The following is a 14,084-nucleotide window of genomic DNA, read 5'->3' as shown; positions in this document are numbered from 1 at the left end:
AGCCTTCATCCTCCTGCCTGCTACTAGTAATCTCTATCCCCACTGGAGGGACAACTCTACAGCTGCCACCCCCCTACTTTCTACTTTCCTCTCCCATCTCTTTGTTTCTCATGCTGTGCAGTCTTTGCCCTCCACATTCTCTCACCCCGCTATTTCAATCTCTCCCAGCTCCCGGTTACCCACCTCTCTTCCCTTCTCTTATGGTATCCCTCTCCACCCTCTCAATTTCCCTCGCTCATGTCTTCTCCCACTTCTTCTTCCTCTCTTTCCTTTCCACTCTCGTTCACCCCGGTGCCAAGATGCCACTAGCAGTGTTCACAGCTGGGTTCTAATTTAAGGAAATGTAGTCAAATGTAGTGCAGCGGCATATCGGATATTAATAATATAAAAACTCTGAAGACCATCTCTCTCTCTCTCTCTCTCTCTCTCTCTCTCTCTCTCTCTCTCTCTCTCTCTCTCTCTCTCTCTCTCTCTTCTCTCTCTCTCTCTCTCTCGCTTTCTCTCTCTCTCTCTCTGTCTCTCTCTCTGTCTCTCTGTCTCTCTCTCTGTCTCTCTCTCTGTCTCTCTCTCTCTCTCTCTCTCTCTTGTTCTCTCTGTCTCTGTCTCTGTCTCTCTCTGTCTCTGTCTCTCTCTCTCTCTATCTAACGGCTCTCTCACCTTCTCTTTCTCTCTCTCTCTCTCTCGTTCTCTCTCTCTCTCTCTCTGTCTCTGTCTCTTTCTCTCTCTCTCTATCTCTCGCTCTCTCTCTTTCTCTTTCTCTCTCTCTCTCGTTCTCTCTCTCTTTCTCTCTGTCTCTCTCTCTCTCTCTCTCTCTGTCTCTCTCTCTCTCTTTCTCTCTCTCTATCTCTCTCTCTCGCTCTCTCTCTTTCTCTCTCTCTCTCTCCTTCTCTCTCTCTCTCTCTCTCTCTCTCTCTCTCTCATTCTCTCTCTCTCTGTCTCTCTCTCTCTGTCTCTCTCTCTCTCCCTCCCTCTCTGTCTCTCTCTCTCTGTCTCTCTCTCTCTCTCTCTCTCTCTCTCTCTCTCTCTCCCTCTCTCTGTCTCTCTCTCTCTCTCTCTCCCTCCCTCTCTGTCTCTGTCTCTGTCTCTGTCTCTCTCTCTCTCTCTCTCTCTCTCTCTCTCTCTCTCTCTCTCTCTCTCTCTCTCTCTCTCCCTCCCTCTCTGTCTCTGTCTCTCTCTCTCCGTCTCTCTCTCTCTCTCTCTCTCTTTCTTTCTCTCTCTCAGAATCTTGATAAAATCATAAAATACTCTTCCATCCCTCATTTCCCCTGTCACCCCCTCCCTCCTCCTCTCCACGCCTCCCCCCTCCTCCATCCTGTCCTGTAACCATGTTACGTCTGTTGTGACAAAATAATAACATGAGATGGGAATAGGGGAATAGGGGATAGGGTAGAGTAGTGATGAACGAGGAATGGAGAATAGTGATGGGTAGACAGTAGGGAATAGACTATTTTGGCTATTAAGTGGTGCAAAAGCAATTGCATGACCCAAACAATTAATTAATTTCTCTCTGTCTAATGCCACTTTACTCTGCTTTCTCGCACACACACAGTCTCTACAATATGGTATCATCTGTCCTCTTTTCTCCTCTCATCTTTCCCTCTCTAACCACTATGTGACTCTGAAAGAAGAGCTTTGTCTCTCTCTAGAGAGGAATCAGGGAAGTGTTCTTAGACCTCTCCTAGGCCCTCTTAGAAATGAATGTAAAATCTATAACCATTGAACTGAATGTGATTGAATTGCTTGAGACATATAAATGAATACATCCTGAGACGTGTAGAGACGTGTCTTAAGATTTTTTTTTAAATGAAGACGCCTTTAAGACATCCGTCTCAAGACGTCTGGCAACATTTTATAGTTTATTGTTGTTCTCATGTTTTATTAGTTATAAATCCTAATCACTCACTCTAGAACTCTCATTGCACATTCATATTACAAACTGTAATGCATACCAAATCCAAGTAATCAAGATTTATTAACCAAAATTACAATTTCAGATGCAATAAAATGACTTTTGGTAAAGGTGGTATAGACCTCCAAACAATGCCTATCTTCAAGTCTTTACAGCCAGATGGTTATCGTTGTTTGGGGATCTCAGTTCTCAGAGCGGCTCTTCCTTAATCTGCAGGAATATAACATGTCATTAGGTATCCTATCATAAAAACAGCAACATCAATAACAATACCCCCTCTATCATGCTATTTTCCTGTGCCGTACGCCTTTCATGCAGCCAAATGACCTAGTGGCCTCAAGGGTGGAATGCTATTCAAAATGTTTATGATTTCATAATTAATAAACATGATTTCACCAAACAAATGCAGAAAATCTGGTGTTTTTATGTCAAACAGTTTTGCTATATTTCATTATTCTGTGATGTACACTGCCTTCGGAAAGTATTCAGACCCCTTGACTTTTTCTATGTTTTGTTACGTTACAGCCTTATTCTAAAATTGATTAAATATTTGTTTAAATCTCAACAATCTACACACAATACCCCATAATGACAAAGCGAAAACAGGTTGTTAGAAATTTTTTCAAATGTAATATATATATATATATATATATATATATATGTTAATAAATATATATTTGTTACTTATATAAGAATTGAGCTCAGGTGTTTCCTGTTTCCATTGATCATCCTTGATATGTTTCTACAACTTGATTGGAGTCCACCTGCGGTAAATTCAATTGATTGGACATGATTTGGAAAGGCACACACCTGTCTGTTTAAGGTCCCACAGTTGACAGTGCATGTCAGAGCAAAAACCAAGTCATGAGGTTGAAGGAATTGTCCATAGATCATCGAGACAGGATTGTGTCGATGCACAGATCTAGGGAAGGGTACCAAAACATTTCTGCAGCATTGAAGGTCCCCAAGAACACTATGGCCTCCATCATTCTTAAAGGGAAATAGTTTGAAACCACCAACACTCTTCCTAGAGCTGGCTGCTAGGCCAAACTGATACAATCGGGGGAGAAGGGCCTTGGTCAGGGAGGTGACCAATAACCCGATGGTCACTCTGACAGAGCTCTAGAGTTTCTCTGTGGAGATGGGAGAACCTTCCAGAAGGACAACCATTTCTGCAGCACTCCACCAATCAGGCCTTTATGGTAGAGTGGCCAGACAGAAGCCACTCCTCAGTAAAAGGCACACGACAGCCCGCTTGGAGTTTGCCAAAAGTCACCTAAAGACTCTCAGACTTTGATGAAACCAAGATGGAACTATTTGGCCTGAATGCCAAGCGTCATGTCTGGAGGAAACCTGGCACCCTCCCTATGGTGAAGCATGGTGTAACGGCGTGTAGCAGCGTGGTTAGTTTTGTACATCTTTAATAAAGATGAAAATACAACAATCTACAAAACAAGAAACGTGAAAAAACCAAAACAGTCCTATCTGGTGCCACAAACACAAAGACAGGAACAATCACCCACAAGAGACCTAAAGAATATGGCTGCCTAAATATGGTTCCCAATCAGAGACAACGATAAACACCTGCCTCTGATTGAGAACCACTCTAGGCAACCATAGACTTACCTAGAGTACTACTCAACCACAATCCCATAACTACAAACAACCCCAGACAAAACAAACCACATAAAAAACCCATGTCACACCCTGGTCTGACCAAATAAATAAAGAAAACACAAAATACCAAGACCAGGTCGTGACAGAACCCCCCCCCCCCAAGGTGCGGACTCCCGACCGCACAACTAAACCCATAGGGGAGGGTCCGGGTGGGCGTCTGTCCACGGTGGCGGCTCCGGCGCGGGACGTGGACCCCACTCTAACAAAGTCTTAGTCCATTTTCCTCGCGTCCTTAGATAGGCGACCCTCGCCGACGACCTTGGCCTAGTAGTCCTCACCAAGGGCCCCACTGGACTGAGGGGCAGCTCGGGACTGAGGGGTAGCTCGGGACTGAGGGGTAGCTCGGGACTGAGGGGTAGCTCGGGACTGAGGGGTAGCTCGGGACTGAGGGGTAGCTCGGGACTGAGAGGAAGCTCAGCACTGAGAGGAAGCTCAGCACTGAGAGGAAGCTCAGTACTGAGAGGAAGCTCAGCACTGAGAGGAAGCTCAGGCAGGTAGTTGGCTCTGGCAGATCCTGGCTGGCTGGTGGTTCTGGCAGATCCTGGCTGACTGGCGGTTTCGGCAGATCCTGGCTGACTGGCGGATCCTGGCTGAATGGCGGATCCTGGCTGAATGGCAGATCTGGAAGATTCTGGCTGACTGGCGGATCCTGGCGGATCCTGGCTGACTGGCAGATCCTGGCAGACTAGCGGATCCTGGCAGACTGGCGGCTCTGGCTGCTCCATGCTGACTGGCGGCTCTGGCTGCTCTATGCTGACTGGCGGCTCTGGCTGCTCCATGCTGACTGGCGGCTCTGGCTGCTCCATGCTGACTGGCGGCTCTGGCTGCTCCATGCTGACTGGTGGCTCTGGCTGCTCCATGCTGACTGGCGGCTCAGGCTGCTCCATGCAGACTGGCGGCTCTGGCTGCTCCATGCTGACTGGCGGCTCAGGCTGCTCCATGCAGACTGGCGGCTCAGGCGGCTCCATGCAGACTGGCAGCTCTGGCGGCTCCTTGCAGACTGGCAGCTCTGGCGGCTCCTTGCAGACTGGCAGCTCTGGCGGCTCCTTGCAGACTGGCAGCTCTGGCGGCTCCTTGCAGACTGGCAGCTCTGGCAGCTCCATGCAGACTGGCAGCTCCTTGCAGACTGGCAGCTCCTTGCAGACTGGCAGCTCCTTGCAGACTGGCAGCTCTGGCAGCGCTGAACAGGCAGGAGACTCTGGCAGCGCTGGAGAGGAGGAAGGCTCTGGCAGCGCTAAACAGGCGGGAGACTCCGGCAGCGCTGGAGAGGAAGAAGGCTCTGGCAGCGCTAAACAGGCGGGAGACTCCGGCAGCGCTGGAGAGGAGAAAGGCTCTGGCAGCGCTGAACAGGCGAGGCGCACTGAAGGCCTGGTGCGTGGTGCTGGCACTGGTGGTACTGGGTCGAGAACACGCACAGGAAGCCTGGTGCGTGGAGCTGCCACCGGAGGACTGGTGTGTGGAGGTGGCACAGGATGGACCGGACCGTGAAGGCGTACTGGAGAGCTTGAGAGCAGGGCTGGCACAGGACGTGCAAGGCTAGGGAGGTGCACAGGAGGCCTGGTGCGTGAGGCTGGCACAATCTTCACCAGCCGACTAACACGCACCTCAGGACGAGTATGGAGCGCTGACCCAGGTGCCATCAATCCCCGACACGCTCCTTCGGGCGAATTCCGTACCTAAAACACCAACACAGCAACTCCCTCATAACTCTCTCCTCCAATTTCCCCATTAACTCCTTCACAGTCTCTGCTTCGCTCACCTCCAACACCGGCTCTGGTTCTGGTCTCCTCCTTGGCTCCTCACGATAAACAGGGGGAGTTGGCTCAGGTCTGACTCCTGACTCTGCCACACTATCCCTGAGCCCCTCCCCAATACATTTTTGGGGCTGACTCTCGGGCTTCTGTCCGCGCCGCCGTGCTTGTCTCTCCAACTCCATTCTCCTATAACCCTCTTCGCACTGCTCCAGCGAATCCCAGGCGGGCTCCGGCACTCTCCCTGGGTCGACCGCCAACCTGTCTATTTCCTTCCAAGTCGTATAATCCAAACTTTGTTGCTCCTGTTGTCGCTGCCTGTCACCACGCCGCTTGGTCCTGTTGTGGTGGGTGATTCTGTAACGGTTTTCTTGGGGTGAAGGAGAGTCAGACCAAAATGCAGCGTGGTATTCTTGATACATGTTTAATGACGATGAAAAACGAACAATACGAAAACAACAAACGTACCGTGAAAACCTATACAGCCTATCTGGTGCAAACAAACACAGAGACAGGAACAATCACCCACGAAACACTCAAAGAATATGGCTGCTTAAATATGGTTCCCAATCAGAGACAACGATAAACACCTGCCTCTGATTGAGAACCACTCCAGACAGCCATAGACTATACTAGATACCCCTACTAAGCCACAAACCCAATACCTAACAAAACCCCAAGACAAAACACACCACATACAAAACCCATGCCACACCCTGGTCTGACCAAATGAATAAAGAAAACACAAAATACTAAGACCAGGGCGTGACACATGGTGGTGGCAGCATCATGCTGTGTGGATGTTTTTCAGCGGCAGGGACTGGGAGACTAGTCAGGATCGAGGGAAAGATGAACAGAGCAAAGTACAGAGAGATCCTTGATGAAAACCTGCTCCAGAGTATTCAGGACCTCAGACTAGGGTCGAATGTTCACCTTCAAACAGGACAATTACCCTAAACACACAGCCAAGACAACACATGAGTGTTCAAGACTACTACGAACTCGGGGAAAATGAGCTACGACTGGGAAAATACGCTTTGAACTTTCATCCAACTCAGAATATTAAATCCGGAACTCGGGCCTCTTTCTAGAGCTACGACCTGAGGATCACTGACATCATCATGATTCTACCATCATGTTCGCAGATGTCTTGAAAGAACCATAAATGCCAGACTTTGATGACAGAGTTTGATGACAAATTTGCCCACAAAGGACCGTCAGGCAACCTTCCTGTTCAAGTGAGCACAGCAAAACAAGGTGAGTCCAAAAATGTATTGTATGCAGCTGCATAAATTCTGTAATATGGCACTGAGATATGTATACTGTAGCTAAGAAAGTAATACTAAGTGTATGTTGTGTAGTAAGCTGTTAGTAGCCCATGTGCCTCACCCTAATAGTTTGGTCTATTTTCATCCTTAATTTCACCTACTGTTCTGACTTGATGGTGCACATGTAGCCTATAATTATTGTAAGAGCTTTCATTGTCTGCTTATATGCCTCCTTTACTTATCCTACGGTTCTGATTTGGTGTACAGGGAGAACACTGTAAAAACGGCCCATGTTCTGAATTCTGTCGCTGTACATTTCAAAAGTGCTGAACAAATAGTTATATTGACTAAGTCCATTCTAGCTGTCTCATTAACGTCTTAATCGAAATTACGGATGGCCTCTTATCCGCTTGTCGTTCCCTTATGCCATAGTTTGTACATCTCAATTGTCAGTAGAAACCATATTTGTTTAAGCAAGTCAGCCATGTCAACTATGTTTTTTTAAAGGCAGTACTATCCATGTCAGCCCTCATAAGTCCAGTTGACTCTGCAACACATGAGGTTGAAATGGCATCCCTTATCAATAAAACAAACCAAAAAAATGAATAAATGCACCAGCCATTTATCTCAAATTTATTTTGAGAATATTTGTGATGTAACATTTAGATGTATTCGCTTTTTAATAAAACTGCACAGAAAATACAAAAATTGCAGTCACTTGTTAGCAGGAATAGATCAACTTTATGCCTTGAGACATCTTAAGATGATCGGTGGTGATGGCTGAGCTAGCATCGAGGTTGAGACATCTTAAGATGATCGGTGGTGATGGCTGAGCTAGCATCGAGGTTGAGACATCTTAAGATGATCGGTGGTGATGGCTGAGCTAGCATCGAGGTTGAGACATCTTAAGATGATCGGTGGTGATGGCTGAGCTAGCATCGAGGTTGAGACATCTTAAGATGATCGGTGGTGATGGCTGAGCTATTATCGATGTTGAGACATTTGACATGATCCCGTCCCCTTTTCTGATCCTCCATGAACTACATGGGAAACTGAAAAAAAGTAACAACATGCATTTGAAGATTTAACTACAGTACATTGTTTCTATGTTATAGCTACTTGCTAGCTAGCTAATGACAGTTGTTAGCTAGCTAGCTAACCAGAGTCGGCATAATATCAAATTTGGTAGTGCTAAAACAAGATGTCATTAACATATTTCTTCATATTTGACAAAATATTGTTTCGGCTAACATGCATGACATATTAAAAGGCTTTTCTTGCTTACCTCAAGTTGAACATTTTTTATATAAATCCTCCAGACTGTCGTTTTTGTGTCTTGCATCAACTCAACTCAACTCAAATCAAATCAAATTGTATTTGTCACATACACCAAATACAAACAGGTGTAGACCTTACCGTGAAATGCTTACCTACAAAAAAGGGATTTATTGGTGTGGGAAACATATGTTTACACTGCCAAAGCAAGTGAAATAGAGAATAAACAAAAGTGAAATAAACAATACAAAATGAACAGTAAACATTACACTCACAAGAATAAAGACATTTCAAATGTGATATTCTGTCTATATACAGTGTTGCAATGATGTGCAAATGGTTAAAGTACAAAAGGGAAAATAAATAAACATAAGTATAGGCTGTATTTACAATGGTGTTTGTCCTTCTTGTGGCAACAGGTCACAAATCTTGCTGCTGTGATGGCACACTGTGGTATTTCACCCAATAGATATGGGAGTTTATCAAAATTGGATTTGTTTTCAAATTCTTTGGGGTTCTGTGTAATCTGGGGGATATATGTGTCTTTAATATGTTCGTACATTTGACAGGTCGCTGTCTGGCTGTCTGTCTGGCTGTGTCTCTCTGCCTCGCTCTCTCCATCTATCTCTCTGCCCCTCATCTCCTTCTTTCCTCTGAAGTCTCTCTCTTTAAGCAGCTCCCTCAGAATGTAACTAAGCCAGCTTCAAGGGAACAGAAGCTCAGGCACCTCTCACTACTCTTACACCCCTTAACCAGGCCCTATGACTGGGATCTCAGATGACTGGTCACTTCACACACACACACAGGCAAACAGGCACACATAGACTCTAATTGCACATAGACACAATCACTTCCTTAGAGACCGAATAACATCTGACCTCTACTTATCTTTTTGTATTCCCTTTAGTCCCTATAATCTGTTTTTATTATTACACACACACACACACACACACACACACACACACACACACACACACACACACACACACACACACACACACACACACACACACACACACACACACACACACACACACACACATGGTTCCCAGTAAAGTGTGTTATTTACTGGCAGCACTTCCTTCCAAGCAGTAAATAAGTAATGAGAACATTGTTAAAATTCTGCTGGTATTCCATCGCTCTACCTCCCAACCCTCTCCTTTGCTCCTCTCACAAATGCGAAAGCAAGCTCTACTAGAAAGGTAGGAATCTCTCCTTAACATATTCCTCTCTCCGCCCATACTACATCCCTTCAATCATGTTCCTCAGACCTTTTATCCCTGACCTACACGACAACACAGAAACCTTCTCTGTTTGAATCTCTGTCGAATACTGTTCTCGTTCAGCTTTTCATTTACCACTCATGCATACATAATGATTTCAATTAGCATTTTCCAAGTCAAGCGCTTATGAGTCCTTGCTTCTTCAAATAATGCATTACAGTAATGGGCATGATAACAATTCTCATTCTGGTTTTTAGTCAGTACACACCTCATATTGTCAGTGGAAATTTGAAAAGTGTTCAGCTATTTCCATTTCCCAATATTAGCATGCGTTATATCTTACCTTGTCACACCCTGACCATAGTTTGCTTTGTATATTTCTATGTTTTGTTTGGTCAGGGTGTGATCTGAGTGGACATTCTATGTTGGATGTCTAGTTTGTCTGTTTCTGTGTTTGGCCTGATATGGTTCTCAATCAGAGGCAGGTGTTAGTCATTGTCTCTGATTGGGAACCATATTTAGGTAGCCTGTTTTGTCATTGTGGGTTGTGGGTGATTGTCTATGTTAGTTGCTTGTGTCAGCACAGTTCTCATTAGAGCGTCACGGTTGTTATTCGTTTATTGGTTTGTATTCAGTGTTTTCTTTAATTAAAAAATCATCATGATCACATACCACGCTGCATTTTGGTCCGATCCTTACGACGATCGTGACATACCTATTCAACATTGAGACTTTTGGTCTATATATGAAGAGTTTCATTCCAAAACACTATATATCCATTTTCAGGAACGTTGGTAAATGACAGACATGTATTTGTTTAAAATCTATCACTTGATGGTTTCATTTCTGAGAGACAAATAATCATGTTTTGTTGCAAAACGCTATATATTTGCACTGCTAGATTTTACACAGTCAAATATGTGACAAATAACTACATTTTTAATAAAGAACTGTACCAATGATACATTTATGACATCAGTAAAAAAAAAAATTTTTTTTTTAAATGAATCAATACAGTAATATGACATTTGTATGTAAACTATTTACGTGTCATTTAGCAGATTACCTTATCCAGAGCAACTTACAGTTAGTGCATTCATTTTAAGAGAACTAAGTGAAAGAACCACGTCACAGTCAAAAATACACAGCATAAGAACATTCCATTCCATTCCAGCTAAACAAATCAAATCAAACTTTATTTGCGACATGCGTAAATTGTAGACCTTACCGTGAAATGCTTACATATAAGCCCTTATCCAACAGTGCAGTTCAAGAAGAAGAGGTCGGCTAAAATAAAAAGTAATAATAAAAAGTAACACAATAAGAATAACAATAATGAGGCTATTTACAGGGGGCACCGGTACCGAGTCAGTGTGCAGGGGTACAGGCTAGTTGAGGTAATATGTACATGTAGGTGGGGGCGAAGTGACTATGCATAGGTAACAAACAAACAGCAAGTCGCAGCAGTGTACAAATGTCTGATAAGTTGTGTATATTGTCTGGTGGTGATTTTTATGAATTGTTCATTAGTCTTATGTCTTGGGGGTAGAAGCTGTTGAGGAGCCTTTTGGTCTTAGACTTGGAGCTCTGGTACCGCTTTCCGTGCGGTAGCAGAGAAAACAGTCTATAACTTGGGTGACTGGAGTCGCTGGCAATTTTATGGGCTTTCCTCTGACACCGCCTATTATATAGGTCCCGGATGGCAGGAAGCTTGGCCCCAGTGATGTACTGGGCCGTTCTCACTAACCTCTGTAGCGCCTTACGGTCAGTTGCCATACCAGGCGGTGATGCAACCATGCTCCCGATGGTGCAGCTGTAGAATCTATTGAGGATCTGGGGGCCCATGCCAAATCTTTTCAGTCTCCTGAGAGGGAAAAGCTTTTGTCGTGCCCTCTTCACAACTGTCTTGGTATTTTTTATTTTTTAAAATCTTTATTTAACTAGGCAAGTCAGTTAAGAACAAATTCTTATTTTCAATGACTGCCTAGGAACAGTGGGTTAACTGCCTGTTCAGGAGCAGAATGACAGATTTGTATCTTGTCAGCTCGGGGGTTTGAACTTGCAACCTTTCGGTTACTAGTTCAACACTCTAACCAATAGGCTACCCTGCTGCCCCATGTATGTTTGGACCATGATAGTTTGTTGGTGATGTGGACACCAAGGAACTTGAAACTCTCGACCCGTTCCACTACAGCCCCATCGATGTTAATGGGGGCCTGTTCGGCCCGCCTTTTCCTGTAGTCCAAAATCAGCTCCTTTGTCTTGCTCTGCCAGTTCTCTGACCTCCTCCCTATAGGCCATCTCATCGTTGTCGGTAATCAGGCCGTCAGCAAACTAAATGATGGTGTTGGAGTCGTGTTTGGCCACGCAGTCGTGGGTGAATAGGGAATACAGGAGGGGACTAAGTACACACCCCTGAGGGGCCCCTGTGTTAAGTATCAGCGTGGCAGGCGTGTTGTTGCCTACTCTTACCACCTGGGGGCGGCCCGTCAGGAAGTCCAAGATCCAGTTGCAGAGGGAAGTGTTTAGTCCCAGAGTCCTTAGCTTAGTGATGAGCTTCGTGGGCACTATGGTGTTGAACGCTGAGCTGTAGTCAATGAACAGCATTCTCACATAGGTTTTCATTTTGTCCAGGTGATAAAGGGTGGTGTGGAGTGTGATTGAGATTGCGTCATCTGTGGATCTGTTGGGGCGGTATGTGAATTGGAGTGGGTCTAGAGTGTCCAGGAGGATGGTGTTGATGTGAGCTATGACCAGCCTTTCACAGTACTTCATGGCTACCGACGTGAGTGCTACAGGGCGGTAATCATTTAGGCAGGTTACCTTCGCTTTCTTGGAACAATGGATATATAGTGTGTTGCAACAAAACCCATGTTAACACAAATATCAAAACACATTTCTGCTGAAAAAACACAGATGTGAAAAATTGGTGGATATGGCGTTTTGGAACCAAACTCTTTAAAACCGTACACCAGTACGGCAAATTCATAAATGGTTCCATTGTGGTTGGTTCCATTTCGGTGCCTATTTTCAGAGTGTATGGCACAACACACATCAATGTCAATACACCACAGTGGAATTGCAGAACTATAGAATGCAGATAGACACAGAGAGGACTTGTAAAGTGCCCCCATATGGAACATAACATACTGGTTGACAGAATAGTGACAGACATACAGAACACAGAGGTAATGTTGACAAAATGCGGTCGTGGAAACTACACCAATAGAGTGTAGACCATCGCCAGAGCAGAAGAGCAAGAACTGTACTTGTGAATACATAGTCAGAATAGAGTCCGAGATTAACCACAGACAAAGCTGCAGAACAGAAGGGAAGGAGGTGGACGGATGGATGGTGAAATGACATTTAGGCTAGACGAGGGACCATCAAAGTCTAAGGATACACTATGCTAAAATAGATGCCCTCTGATTTTGTTCCGTCTTGCAGAATAGACAGTTGATATTTTAGCCAATTTTGACCTTTTCTGACGAGATAAAGATCTTCAGCAGCCTAACATTTTGGAGAGGGTGAAGCATGAGGATAACCGGGTCTGAGGCAAGTGTGTGTGTGTGTGCACATGTGTGTGTGAGGGTGTGCGTGCGTGCGTGCGTGTGTGTGTGTGTGCGTATGTGTGCGTGCGTGTGTGTGTGTGTGCGTGCGTGCGTGTGTGTGTGCGTGTGTGTGCGTGCGTGTGTGTGTGTGCGTGTGTGTGTTGAGTAAAATGTCAGGAGCTGAACTGAACCGTCTGTAAGCCTGTTGGGTCAGTCAGACAGCGTGAAATCCTGTTTCAAACGGGCTCAGACAGACAGAGGGCCTATTGCTCCATGTACCAAACACATAGCCAGTCAATGAGTGTGTTTACGGCATGTGTGGTCTGTATGGGACAATGCCTTGTGGCAGTCTTGCGGTGTTATGGACAAATCTGTACTTTTATAAGAAGAGTACTGCGGTGTGTGCTTGTGTGTGACCGTGTGTGTGTTTGTAGGCTATCATTCTAATTTGAAAACGTGTTATTTCCTACAGTGTACAGTTTTCTGTGATTCACTACTTTAATCCTCTCTGTCCCCTGGTTAGTCTCATAGCTCAGCTTGGCTCTAAATTAATTGGCAGTGTGACTGTTGCAAATGTGCCAACAGAGCTGTTTTTAAAATTGAAATTAGACAATGAACAGTACTAAAATGTAGCTTGATATTCAGAGAGGGAGAGAGGGTGAAGGGAGGTCAAGGAAGAAATATCAATTGAGGTAATCCACAAGTATTGTGCAAACCAAACAGGTGTATTTCTAGATCTGTCAGCATTTCAACCTTTGTGTTATCCACAAACTGCTTTTGCATTGTTTGTATTGTTAGCATTTAGGAAAGCTAGATTGCCAAAAGCCCCCCCCCCCCTCCCCCACACAGTCATTTACATCACATCCCTAGGCTGTGTCCCCTATTTAAATTCATCCCATCACTCACCTGTTATCCAATTGCTCTGTGTTCCTCTCTTTTCTGTGAGTCAGGGCATCAACTCATTTAAATTCACAGGCGGTCAGAGGCTTTTTTTAATGTCCTTTATGCTTATAATATATATATATAATTATATATAATTATTGGTACCTTATCATATAAGCAATTGATACTTGCAATCCTCCCAAGGACCGAAGGAAACGCAAGATACATACAGTATGTCACAGAAATATGAACATTGTCAAATATGAATTGATAGTGCACCTTGATTGTGCATTTATTTAATGTGGTAGCTTACTCTCTCTCCTTCCTTCCTGTTATAGGCTACCTGCATTGTGCAAACAGATCATCGGGCTGTCTGGAGCCTGCCCTGTGTTTCCCACAGAGAGAGACATAGAAAGAGGAAGAGGGGAAGGAGGGGTAGCAAATGAGGTGTGGGCAAAATATGGGGGACTAGGGGAGGGGGCCAGAGAGAGAGAGAGAGAGAGAGAGAAGGAGGGAGGGAGAACAGTGTTGCATCTAGTAGAATCTTA

The sequence above is a fragment of the Oncorhynchus clarkii genome, chromosome 16, assembly GCF_045791955.1.
Source record: "Oncorhynchus clarkii lewisi isolate Uvic-CL-2024 chromosome 16, UVic_Ocla_1.0, whole genome shotgun sequence".
Classification (NCBI taxonomy): Eukaryota; Metazoa; Chordata; class Actinopteri; order Salmoniformes; family Salmonidae; genus Oncorhynchus; species Oncorhynchus clarkii.
This window is presented reverse-complemented; position numbering follows the sequence as displayed.